Below are 13,037 nucleotides of genomic sequence, written 5' to 3' on the forward strand. Positions count from 1 at the left end.
ACTCTTATTTTTTTATATTGGCAGGGAATTAAAAAAAATAGAACATAGGGGTGACCTCATGGAGTATGAAACGGCATGTGGTTGGAATGATCTAGTTTAAGGTTGTTCGGTCAGGGACGGCAGGGAAGTCCGGGGAACAACCCAATACACACACAAAAGGAACAGGCTCTTTTCCAAGAAAGTAAAATTGTTTCGTGAAATGTTCCCCAATCATTAAGAGTGGGATAGAGGAATCTGGGGAGGATAAATCACAGCAGGGAAATAAAAACTTTCTGCAATAGAGGGTATTACTGATCAACAGAATAGGAAGAGGGCTGCATTTCATACATCTTTATATTAACTGTTTCTTCTTTCATTGCTCCCTGCCCCAGTCTCCAGCAATACCTGTTTCAGCAGCTACTAACAGGATTTAATTGATTTAGAATGAAAACCAGCTAAGAAAGTAGGGAGACTACATTTAAAGTTCCTTGAGTTATTAGTTTGTGTATGATTTCACTCTGCACTTAATGAATGAGTTAGACTAAAGGATGTTTAAAATCCCTTTAAGTTTTGACATACTTTCTTGAGATTCAAATATGTTGGCTCATTGTATTTAGCAACATATTGGTCTTATGGCATGAAATAAGTAAGGCATGAAGATGCTTGCACTCTTTGGGATTTAAGAAACTTTAGACACTTTCAAAGAGAAAGCTCTAAAACCAAAATAAACACATAGCAGAGATTAAAATAAATAAATTTAAATATTTGAATGAGGGCAATTATATGTGCATAATTATGGATGTCATGGATGACCCTCTTGGGAGGGGTCATACAAGGGAGAGTTTAAATATACTTAATCATACTTAACCCATTTTTTTTGCTATAAATTGGATTTAAGGTTAAAATAATCTAAAGCATATTGACATTTTGCTTCACCAGCAATTTGCCTCACACTTTCTCTTGAACATTGCTTAGATTGAGGATTTTAGTGGATTGATGGTAAGAAATACATTAGGTGGTTTGCTTACACTTACGAGAACAAAGAGCCAGGGTAGCAAACAAGAACACCACCAATCATGCAAAATGTGCTAAAATACCAATATTCTCCAATAATGCAGGAGAGGACATGCTCCATGTAAAATTAAAATGTTACTTCTGAGAAAGTTCTAAGTAAAAACCAGATTTGCACTTAAGGTAAAAGCCAGCCAGGAGGTTGAAAGCCCACAACTGTCTTTTGAGGTCCATCAATTGTAACCATATGATTTAATATAATGCTCACAAACTTAACTTACATGATAAACTCAGTGTTGTAAACTGTTGTAAAGTTAAGAAACCATGGAGCACAAAAATATTTTTTTATCCTGTACTTTTTTTTCCTCCAAGTATCTTAAAGAGTAGCGACCTCCCATTTATTTGATATGAGAATTAAAAAAATCGAATATTATATTTTGTAATTTAAGTCAAGCTGGGTCCTCAACAAAACAATTTGTATTTCTTTGAATAGCAAATTAGGCAAGTAGATTTGGGCAGCACATTGCGGATTTACATGAAAAGTGTCTTCTCTCTCTATCATAGCTATTAGGTTGTATTCGTAGTGGGTGTGATGTGGGATATTCATCCTTCTTATGTGGACATCAGATTCTCCAGCAAAATACAATCCCTGTAAAACATGAGACATACACAGAAATCATCCTTTTGGTAAAGAGAAGGACTGACGAAAAACTTCGACTCTACAACATCATGAGGGCTGGAATACAGCCTGAGGAGAGAAAGAAAAAAAAGTTACACAAACAAGTCCTTACTGACCCCACCCCCAGAACTGAATATAATAATGTCAGTAGATACTTGTGCATATGCACACTGGCCTTGCTGTCGTAATGTGCCCCTTAGCTGTCTCCTGGGATTTTGTACTACTGACTTCTAGAAAATTGATTATCTGAAATGACGTTTATTCTAACCAATGGAATTTTAATATCCAATATTTCCGATGAAGTTAAGGACATCCTGTTTGCTTCAGGAATAAATTGTGGGCCAGTTAGCTTTTTCTTCATCATTAAATTTTGGGGGTGAAGTGGTTACAGTAGAGGGACTGACAATAAAAGAGGGTAGAATTTGATATGACTCTTTTCACCAGTAAGTATATTCTGTAACTCAAAATTGTGATGATTTCTCTTGCAGCAACTCCCCTTTCAGTGCCCACATCAGAAACGGTCAGCTTACACTTGGCAAGCACGTTCAGTCCATTTGCAGAACATGTTGTTCTACACTCGGGGCCCATAAGTAAGCACTATCAAGAGCTGTTTGGCTTCTTTCTGCTGGTACACCTACCCGCTCTCCACGGGGCGGGGGTGCATGCATGGCCTGGGGGTGCTAAAGCCATGGAAACCAGAGGCCCTTACTTAACTTGGGGTCTCATCACAACATGCAGGTCACTGTTCTGGGGGCTACAGATTTGTACAAGAAGTTGAAGTAAGATGTACACATTAGTAGGAGTTTGCTACAGCTTGAACTTGGTGAAATATATATATATGTATACACACATGTATACATATATGTGTATATATATATATATACACACACAGTCACACACATTCTCATTTCTGGAACTGAAAGGATACTATATTTTTTAATATGGCCGAGATATACCAAAAGCATAGACATAGGGCTACTACTGGAAACTGTTATTTTCAGAAAGGAAAGAGAATTAGTAAGGAATAAGGGAGGTGTTGACGTATCCCTTTGGCAGAGCAAGCCAGGATCAGCTTTACCTGTGTTCCAGTTTTAAATACGGGAAAGGGAGGGCCTTAAAGCCCTCCTATCGCCCCCTGAAAGCCCCCTCCTTCAAATTCACCCATACCGATGACTGCTCTCCCGGGAGGGAGGGAAAGGGACGTTTTCACTGGCCCCACTCATGATTTACATACCGAGAGTGAAGACGCGAAGGAAGTGGGGGGTGGGGCCGGGAGAAGCAGTGCCTTTCCTTTCCAACCACAGAAAAGATTACTTACCAAGAACAGTTTGAATCTAGGGTGAATGTTTGGTCCCTCTATCGTTTGCCGCCTCAGTCTGTGCAAGAAATCAATTTCCACCCAACCATTCCCTCCACTTAGAGAGAGAGAGAGAGAGAGAGAGAGAGAGAGAGAGAGAGAATGAATATGAACGCTTGCTCCGGGATCCAGAGGAAGGTAGAGCCGAGGGCAGAAGACTCCCGCAGTGCTCTTTATCCACATCGTGGCTCGGGGGTGAACGCAGGGAGGGAGGGAGCTTCCCCACGGAAGGTCGGGCATGGCCAGGGGATTTCACCGCCAAAACAGAGATTGTCCCCGCTGCCCCTACCCTCCAGGAGAGCCACCAGCCCCTCAGCCACACTAGCCATTTCCCAGGGGAGGTAGGTTTCAGAGAGGAAAGGGAAGTTCCTGCATTGAGAGGCAGAGACAGAGATTGGGGATTTGGTCTTGGAGCAGGAACGTGACCGTGGAGAGGAAAGGGGAGAAGGAATCCAAACCTTACCTAATCGATCAGGCGATCCTTCGTGCGGTAGCGGGATCCGAAAATGGCCAAAGAACTCGTTCTGCAGCAAAGCCCTGCCGAGCGCACTCGCGCCGGGTAGTCGTGCAGGAAGTAGAGGGGACCCGGGGCCTCCAGGCCTGCCACCTGCTCCCCAGGGACGGTCCCCGGAACCTCCAAAGCCCCAGCTTCTAAAGCCAACTAGCTGAAGCTGAGGTTTCGGATAGAAGTCGGTTCCTTGAGTCTCTGGAAGCAGGTTTGTGGGGAAATCAGGACCCGGGAGAGCTCCCGCCGCCACAGCAGCGCTTCTAACCACTGTGAAGCGTCCCCTGGCCTGAGCCTCAGGCGCAGCGTCCCGACAGCGCTCTGGTGATGGCCTCAGCCGCATCTTCAGCCCTGTGATCGCCTCCCGCATCCCCCCCCCCCCGCCCCAAATGCTGGTGATTTGATCATCCTAAAGTGACCACAGTCGTTCATGTGGGGGGCGGGGTGGGGAGGGCTGGCGGTGCTGGGTTTCCTCACTACTCCCCCCACAGTTGCAGAGAGCGAGAGGGTTCAAGGGAAATCCTAGTGAAAGGCACTGATGGAATAGTATTAATCCTAATCATGATGTTCCCGATGCAGGTAGCGCGTAAGGCACTGGGAGTGGGGAGATCAGAGCGCGATTCCCAAGACTGTGCCCCCGCGAATTCTCATTGGACGCTTCCCAGCAGTCTCAGGCATCCCTGCCGCTCCATCTCTCTGGATGACTACAGCCTCGCTCCCTAGTTCTCTCTAGCTCTCCTTGTCTTCGGCACATCCTTTTACTCCTCTTTGCAGATTTGTCTGTGTTCCACCTCCTGTCCTCTGGGGTTACAGGGCTTCTGTACCCGCCCCCCCCCCCCCACTGTCCGCACGCAAATTTGCATTTTGACCACCTAAGGATCATCATATATAAGCCCCCTTCCACCCCCCCCAATAAAAGGCACCTCTTCCACATTTTGCTTTCCTTCCTCTGGGGTTCTTCGCTCTCGGTGTAACTGGTTTTTACTTGGTTACATGCCACGAGGAACTGCTGAATATTTCAAAGTCCCACCACCCTGCAGCTCATCACTTTACCTTGATTGGGGAGATCATGGAGTCTCTGTGTGAATTCTGGACGTATTTTTTCTCTCTGTCATCTCGCTTCCTGAAATGTCCTCTGGTAAGTTCTGTTCTTTACACGTTAATTAGAAACTTATTGCTGCTGTTGTTTTTAATAAGCTATGCTTGCTTCAAAAGTGCCACTTTTTAAAACATTTCTGTGACTTTCAGAACTCAAAGATCTACCTGACCATGTCTAATTAGTATGTTAGTTGCTCTTGCATGGAGATAACAACCCATGTGGTGAATCACCTGGTTGTCTCTCAAATTCTGTGTGTATTTCTGTTGTTTATATCACAGGCCACAGGAAACAGTATCCCTCCCTCCCCCCTCCCGGTCATGCTTCCTGACACACACTCTGGTACCATCTGAAAGGTCAGATTTTATGCTTACCTACCAGTGAGCTTGAAAGAGACCTTCTGACTGTCCCAGGGTCTGGGAAAGCTCGCTGGTCTCTGGTCATTGGAAGGTTGTTCAGGTCAGTGTTGGTCATTGCCAGCCATTAGGTGGCTGAGGGAGGACTTGTGTAAAGTGTGTTTTTATGGGTGAGCAGAACAGTAAGCACCGAAAGCCACGGTCTGGTAAGCAGTGCGAGTTTTCAGTGCACCATTTTTCCCCCTGACAGCATCCCACATCACACACGGACACGTTATTTTGGGCACTGCATTCCAAGGTAGGCATTGTATCTGGGAGCGCATTTCTGATTGTGTGAATTTAGCTGGTGAACAGTTAATTGGACAGAGTGCTCACTTCAGAGGTGAAGCGCTATATGAAGAAAGCATTGATTATCTCGGTTCTAACACATTGAAATTCAGGGACAGACTTTACACGAAAAATGCAATTGCCTTACTCCACGCATGTTCAACCCCAAGACTCAGTTTTTAATGAGTGTGTTAATATGTCAGTGTTTGTTCCTTTCAGGAACATTTTTGTGGGCTTCACTGACACTTACGATGATCACTTCCCCTTTAAGCATGTTGGGAAACATTTTAAATCTTACCTTTAACTTCTCATAATGATAAACACATCATATTCATTAAAGGCCAAACCCTCATGTATCAGTAATCTCTAAGGAATACTGAGGTTTAAGGGTTTTCCTCTGAGACGCTCCCCCCCTCCAATAAGAACAAGTTTCTGGTTTCTGCAACATTTCTGTGTATTGGGGTGAGTGGGGATGAGAACCTATTGTTCAAGCTTTTTAAAAAAATTTCCTTCTCTATATATGAAATTCTCGGAAAGAACTATTCCAATCGTCATTGATGGCCGACGCGACAACCCAAGTAATGCTTTTTAAATTCAGAAACCCTTTTAGCTTCCAGACCTCAGTGCTCCCGTTCCAGCCTCAGCCCATCCCCCAGCCCCGGGATCCGAGGGCTTTCCCCTGGGCTCCCACCCGGAGAACGGGGCTGAGACCGCCCGCCCCACCTGGTGCCCCTCACCCCGCACTAGTTTCTACCTAGTCCCCTTCCCTGCCTGGCCGTCCCTCGGTCCTGACAAGTGCCGTCAGCGCCCCTGACTTCAGTTGAAGAAACCAGGGCTTAGCGTAATTCGCCCGTTCAAACCTCCTCTTTGGAGGACGGCTGCTGTTGCGCAGGGTGGAGGGAGGGGGAACCAACTTTCGGTGCAGTCAGATCTCTTCTTCAGCTAGTCTTCTCCAGAAAGGCACAAGCGTGTGGTATTTGGGTAAGTGCGTTTTGCTGGATTATAACCTCACTCTCAGGCCTGGGGAGGGGGCATGCCCATCTGAGAGGCTCCCGCAGCCAAAGACGTTTTAACCCGAGGACTAGCAACAGGCGAATGTGCCTGGAGATTGTCTGCAGCCCCTGGCAACGCCTAAACCACCTGGGCTCAGGGAGCGTGGAGGTCCAGGTGCCCAGCTGACTGGCCCTGGGCTTGGTGCTGGGTGTGGGAGTGACCCCGCGTGGGTGGGGACTGTGCCCCTCGCTCTGACCCGCTGGCGCAGGCTCCGCACTCAGCCCTGCGGCGAATGCTGCCTGCTGTGGGCTTTTGCAGCCCCGGAGCGCGGGGCGCGCCAGCGGGGGTTCATCCTTGCTGAATGCTCCATTTCCAGCCTTCCTCTGGCTGCACTTGAGCAGAAACCTCATTGCTGTGCCGGAGAACAGACTTGGGAGCTGGGGCATCTCTTATCAAAGCCCTTTCTGCGCTGGTGTTAATTAATTAATTAATTAATTTTTAATGAGCTATCCCTAAGACTAATTCGTGAAGGCTCCTTAGCCTGCCTGCTTTGTAAAACCCGAATCGCCGCCTCCGCCGACTTGCTTGGTTGGGTTCAGGATTCCTAAGTGACTTCTCAGGCTCTGGGTTAAAGTGCTGCTGACCATTCCTCCCTCCCCTCTCCAACTGGCAGCAATCTGGAGGGCTGTAGGATGGGGGAGTTGATTTCAACTTGGAGCCGGAGCTTGGACCCTGAGGTTAAAGTTCAAAGCCAAGAGTGAGGTTTGGGAGCCCTTGAGCTTATATGATACCCACTTTCCAGTTGGGCTTTTATTTTTATGTTTCCCCTTTCCTGGCGGCGGGGTGGGAGGCAGGCTCATCTCGGACCGGAGCCCTGGCCTCCGGAGTCCACCCGAGAGGGGGTGGTGCTTTCTGGCCGCTGGTTACTGCTGCTTTGGCAGCCAAGCAGCGGCAACGGGTTTCCGGCTCTGATGCCCATTCTCCTAGTCCCCAAGAGTTGAACCAGAGAGCGTTTTCCTTGGTACCAGGTCGAGAACGTGGTCAGCCCCTTGGAGCAGGGACCTCCTTCCAATGGGAACCCGGCAGGGAAACGCTAGGGAGGCTCTAGGTCCGGAGAGGAGATGCAACGTTCCAGCTGTGTGAGCCACCAACCCGAGGCTTGCGAAGAGAAGGAGGCGACTGGGGTGGCTAAATAACCCTACCGTTGCTTACAAGTATTCTAGCCATTCAAATGTACGGAAGCAAAGAAATAAGCACCAGGGTATAAAGCTGTCACAGCAGCTTGGGAGGCAGATGATTCAGGTTTGCGGGACTTTTCCTTTGGCGTGCCTTTTAGATGTGTTTGTCATCATGCAGCGAAGCAGGTAAGGACTGAATATCTGTATTTTATTGAGAATCATATAACCTGTGTTTGACCCATCTGGTGATCATTCTTCTCTGTTTCAAGCGATGGAGTCTGTGTGTTTTCAGATGGTTCTGCTATGATGCATAACTTCTTGATGTTCACATTCATGAACGTTTTTAACTCCATTGATGTGTTTAACGTGCATGAATTCATTTAAATGTCAACTTACATTGATTTAAATGTTTAACGGTGTTACGGAAATCATAAACTGGGCCAAGGAGAGAGGAAAAACGGGGAGGGGTGGAGAGTTAGAGGGAGGGATGCATCACCCCAACGAAGTATGTGAGAGAATGGTATTATCAGCAATGCCCTAAAACACTCCTGTTGTTAAGGTCACAGACCTTGACAGATAAAGGACACTTGGAGAACTAGTAAGGGCATCCTGAACTAGCAATTGAATTCTGACTCCTTCATAGGAATGGGTATTTCCTATTTTTGTAAATTAAAAAACATCCTTGGAATGGGGGGTTGATGGGTTATTAAATGAGAAGAGTTCACCCCGAGACAGTGTTATGTATGACTCTAGTGTAGAAACCTTTGGGCTTGGGAAACCATTTGGGAAGTGAAAAATAAAATCTGAACAAATTTAAACAAAATAATGGCAAATCTCCCACAAGCAAAGCTTTTTTAAATGGTAAGTTTTGCAGATTTATAATTCTAGCAACCAATAGATATCTTCCATTCTCAGACTTAACACAAGCGTCCATTAAAATGACAAAACAGATTTTGAATGTTTTAATAAGTTCGGTTGTTATTATGGATGCTGTTTTGTTATGTTGTGCTTCCATGGTGAAGGATTCTGGAGTCCCCACACACTGAAGCCAAAAATATTAATAAGACACTATCCTAAAGCTATTTCTTTTATTTCTAACACTTTCTCTTCTCTAAGAACTTGTATTCACTAAGATTTTCTCTGGAAATATTTTTAATACTTACATTTATTGACATGGATGCCTGATCAATAATTTTTCTGCTTGTAAGGCTCACTGATAACATCTTGAGGAAGTATGAAAGATATTTGCAACTTTGGGTCGTAAAATTGCAAAGTTTTAGGGTTTTTTTTCTTTTTTAGTTTGATGCAAGAGGTAATTTTTACTTCCCTGAGAAAGTAATTTACCAATGGAGTCCAACTCCTCAAATCTTTTGAATCTTCCCCTCTGGAGTTTTATTGTAGTGAACTTGCTCATTGTATTTGTGTGTGTGTGTGTGTGTGTGTGCGTGCGTGCGTGTGTATCCCTATTTTGGGGTGGGTAGAGAAAGTGTTTATTTTAATCCTACATTGCTTTAATAATGTTTTCCAAATGAAATAGGCATGATGCCATTTGTGAGTGATTTCATTTATTACTTAATCAAATAACATGTGATTCCAGCCTCCTGAGACACTTTCTTTTAATAAACTCAACTTTATAGTGGCCATGTACATTTTTATAAAATACAGTACATCTTGATTTTTTCATACAGAGTAATTGCTATGTTATAGTTAAGTAAATCAAACCCCAAGTTAGAAGAAATCGTTGGAACTCTATAGGAGTGCACGCGCACAGGTGTGTATTATGCACACACGTGCATATGTAAAATTAGCCTTACCCCTAGATTTCTGTGTTCTTTCCAAAGAAGTGGACTTTCTTTTCAGAATGTCGCCCTGTGTGTTTCTCTCTGAAAGTGCAAAGAACTCCACTGCTAGGGCTTCAGAACTGTGGTATCTTGTTATGAACCTGTGCTTCCTTCCGTTTCCTGCATTTGCTGTTATTTTGATTTTTAAATACTATCTCTAGAATGATCAAATTACTGATGAGAATAAGCGTCTAAAATTTTAGTAATTTAGAGAGTTGGTTATTAGTATTAAAAGTTCCGACACAGACAGAAATATACTACCAATCTGTACAAGTTTAGCACAAAATTATTTTTTATTTACAGACATCACAGAGGAGCTTGGCTATGGTTATGACTTTTGATTATTGGGGTACTCTTTTAAGTTTGTTAATGTTCTTCCCTTCATGTCAGAGCAGCAGGTCATTTTGAAAGGTAGAGTGGCATCCCTTCCCCGATTTCATCTGCAGTTCTACCTCCTTAATGTGACCCCAGTGAGCGTCCTTGACCACTTTTTATTTATTTTCCTCATTTCCCACCTGGGGAAAACCATGTCTACTTTGAAATATTTTTGTACGTAAAGTGACATGAGATGAGGATGCTTTAAAAAGGCAAAATTAGGAAAACAAAATATATTCCTAAAAAGATACCATTTATGTTTGATTTATTTTTGTCTTTTTGGATAAAGTTATCCGTCTATGTAAGAAGTAATGTTGACTCAACTTTCCCCCCCACAATTTAATTATTTATTTTTTAAAATTTTGTATTGTTCAATTGCAGTTGTCCCCATTTTCCCCCATTGCTCTCCCCTGCCCTGCCTACCACCTCCTGCCCACATAGTGTCAAATATTCTTGGTTTATGGTGCCATGGAGTCTAATGGGTTTAAGTAATATTTCTTGTATCTTAATATTGTGCAGCTGAAAATGAACACTCAAATAATGCACTCTTTGAGGCACAGTAGGTCTTCTTTACATTCATTTTCCTCTAGTGCAGCTCTGGGAGGAGAGTCACTCTTACAGAACTAGGGGCTCTTGCTCGACCCTTCAGTGTCATTCAATTAAAGGCAAGTCTGACTTTAATTGAGCAGATTTCTATTATTAACCTGATGATCTCTATCATCAGTTTAATGGAAAACAAGATCAAAATTCTTGTTTTCCACTCAGAAAAGACCACTGATTCCTAACATCTTTTACAAAGTATATTCAGCTCACCGGAGTTAATCCTGTGACGTCTGGCATCATCGATGTTTTAGTTTAGCGACTACTTGGGTGATGTTTTTGAGATATTTAGAGTGTGATTTTGACCAGTTTCTCTATGCATTCATTCCTCTATGCATTTATGATTTTAATGTTTATATTTCATAAGTTCCAAAGGAGAACAGAACCAAAAAATAATTTGTGTTTCAATATTATTGGTTGCTAAAGGATGATCTTGATTCTAAAAAGAATGGGATCATTTAGTCATGTTTATTCTACTCTAGAATCTAGAAATGATTCCTGGAGATGAAAGTTCATCATGAACACTAAGGGCCTTTCTACAGAAAATGTGTCTGGAAGTTCCGGCCTAACTTTTCTTTTTCTTCCTCTTTTTCTTGCTTTAGTGGTATTGAATAACCACTCTAACCATTTACACTGGTCATCAAATATCTTCATAAATCACATTTGCAAGATTGTATCACTCTCATTTAAGTGCATGTTTGATGACTTATGAAGAATATTTACATCCAGTTAATCATTTGCAGACCTACCCAGTAACAGTGTTTCCAAAGATGATTATTTCATAAGCCCTAAGTCCACACTTCTCTGTTTAACATTCAAAATAGAGTGTTCGTGCAACCAGTCCCACATATTTCTCAATTTTGCATTCGGGGTAACAGATCATGAAAAACTAGTTGATACTCTAATAATAGAAATAAACCCAGTTTTGATTTTCTAGCCAATTTCCTCCAAGATTGAAAGATATAACTAACATATTTTTCATGAACTGAGCATGTTAGTATGTATTGTATCATGAAATAAATAGTTTGGTTGATTCTTAAAATGTTAGTTTTAACCAAGAAAGTATAAATGCAGATGTGGAAAAGTGACATACAGTCTAATGAGTTAAGAAATTTTATAGATTCTCATTCTATATTCATTGCTATTTCATAAATACAGTTCATAATTTGTTTTTTAAAAAATATTTTATTTATTTATTTTTAGAGGGGAAGGGAAGGAGAAAGAGGGAGAGAAACATTAATGTGTGTTTCCCTCTCACGCTCCCCCTACTGAGGCAGGACCTGGCCCACAACCCAGGCATGTGACCTGACTGGACATAATTTCTTAAAAATTAATTTTTATTAAGTGTAGAGTCAACAATGCAATTTATCCTGTGACCTATTTTTACTTATATTTGATTTTTAGGAATATTTGTTTGAATGGCTAACCCCTAATTTATTGAGAGGTAAATGCCTTTAAAAGCACCCAAAGCATCACACATTTCCTTTAATAGCTAATGAAGAAGCTACCACGTTATAGTTCCAGAAAATTAAATCTATAAAATACACATTTATTGATTAAATTAATAAATATGTTAATATTACCTTCAAATGTATTGTAGCTCTCTGCTGTATAAGAATTATTGTCTCATAATGGTGTGTTTCATTTTAATTCCATTATAGATTTATTGTGAAAGAATACTTAATAGATAGACTTATTCTTGCTGATTTCTGTGAATATAGCCAACCTCATCAGGATTGAGCTGTTTTTTATTAACTTTTCTGAAGTCTAGCATTTTGTTAATTTTAAGACTATCTCCAGACTCTTGCACTATTAAAAACCAATCTTGCCTTGGGAAGACCAGAGCTGAGTAAACATACATTTTAGGTTTTCAATGGCAAAGAGTGGCCAGTATATAAACACACTGCTACTCTATAGATGCATTAAGTACCCACTCTCACAACCAAAAAATATTTTCTTTAAAATATGTCCAAAGGTGACCACAAATATCAGCTAGTTTGGGGAATAGTGATTACATCAAATTAAAGAATAAGTTTAAAACCTGAAGCCTGGGTTCCCTCAATTAACATATTGCAAAAATCTCATCTTTGCAGGTTGCTTATAATGCATGTGCACTTTTCAATTTGTAATATCTTTGATAGGCATATATCTTTCAAGAATCAATTCTTGTTACTGCTTTTAGAACAGCAGTTTCGTACTGTGTGCAGAGGCTCCTTCTGTTGCAGCCGAAGTAAATATAGAAGAAGAGTTAAATCAGCGATGGAGTTCCTGGGTAGACAACATAGACACATGACTTTCGTGGCTGTGGTATGGTAACATTTCTGATGGCTTGAAAAAGACCAGCCCTGTGAATCCGTATGTAGAGATGGTAGAACAGTCTGCTTCAGAAGTGAGCACCTCTGAAGTAATAATAAACACAATCTAACGTTTGAGAAGAAAATCATGAAAGGTTGAATAAATCATGCAGTAAAATTGTAAAAAAATGTTTCCTTAAGATAGTTAGTTCATGCTTTTCTCAACCTTTTCTTTCATATTAACATATAGGCCAGGTCTGCCTTGCTCAAAACACTTACATGGAATGGCTCTACCCAAATTTACAATAACAGACTTTCTGATTATTCATTCAGATCTGTCACTAGTATACAATGACAAAGTACAGAACATTTTCTAAATGTGATAGGTCATATTTTTAAGATTACACTATGGAATAATATGGAAGACTAAAGTTTCCAAAATAGAA

Source organism: Desmodus rotundus, chromosome 10 (genome assembly GCF_022682495.2).
Source record: "Desmodus rotundus isolate HL8 chromosome 10, HLdesRot8A.1, whole genome shotgun sequence".
Lineage (NCBI taxonomy): Eukaryota > Metazoa > Chordata > Mammalia > Chiroptera > Phyllostomidae > Desmodus > Desmodus rotundus.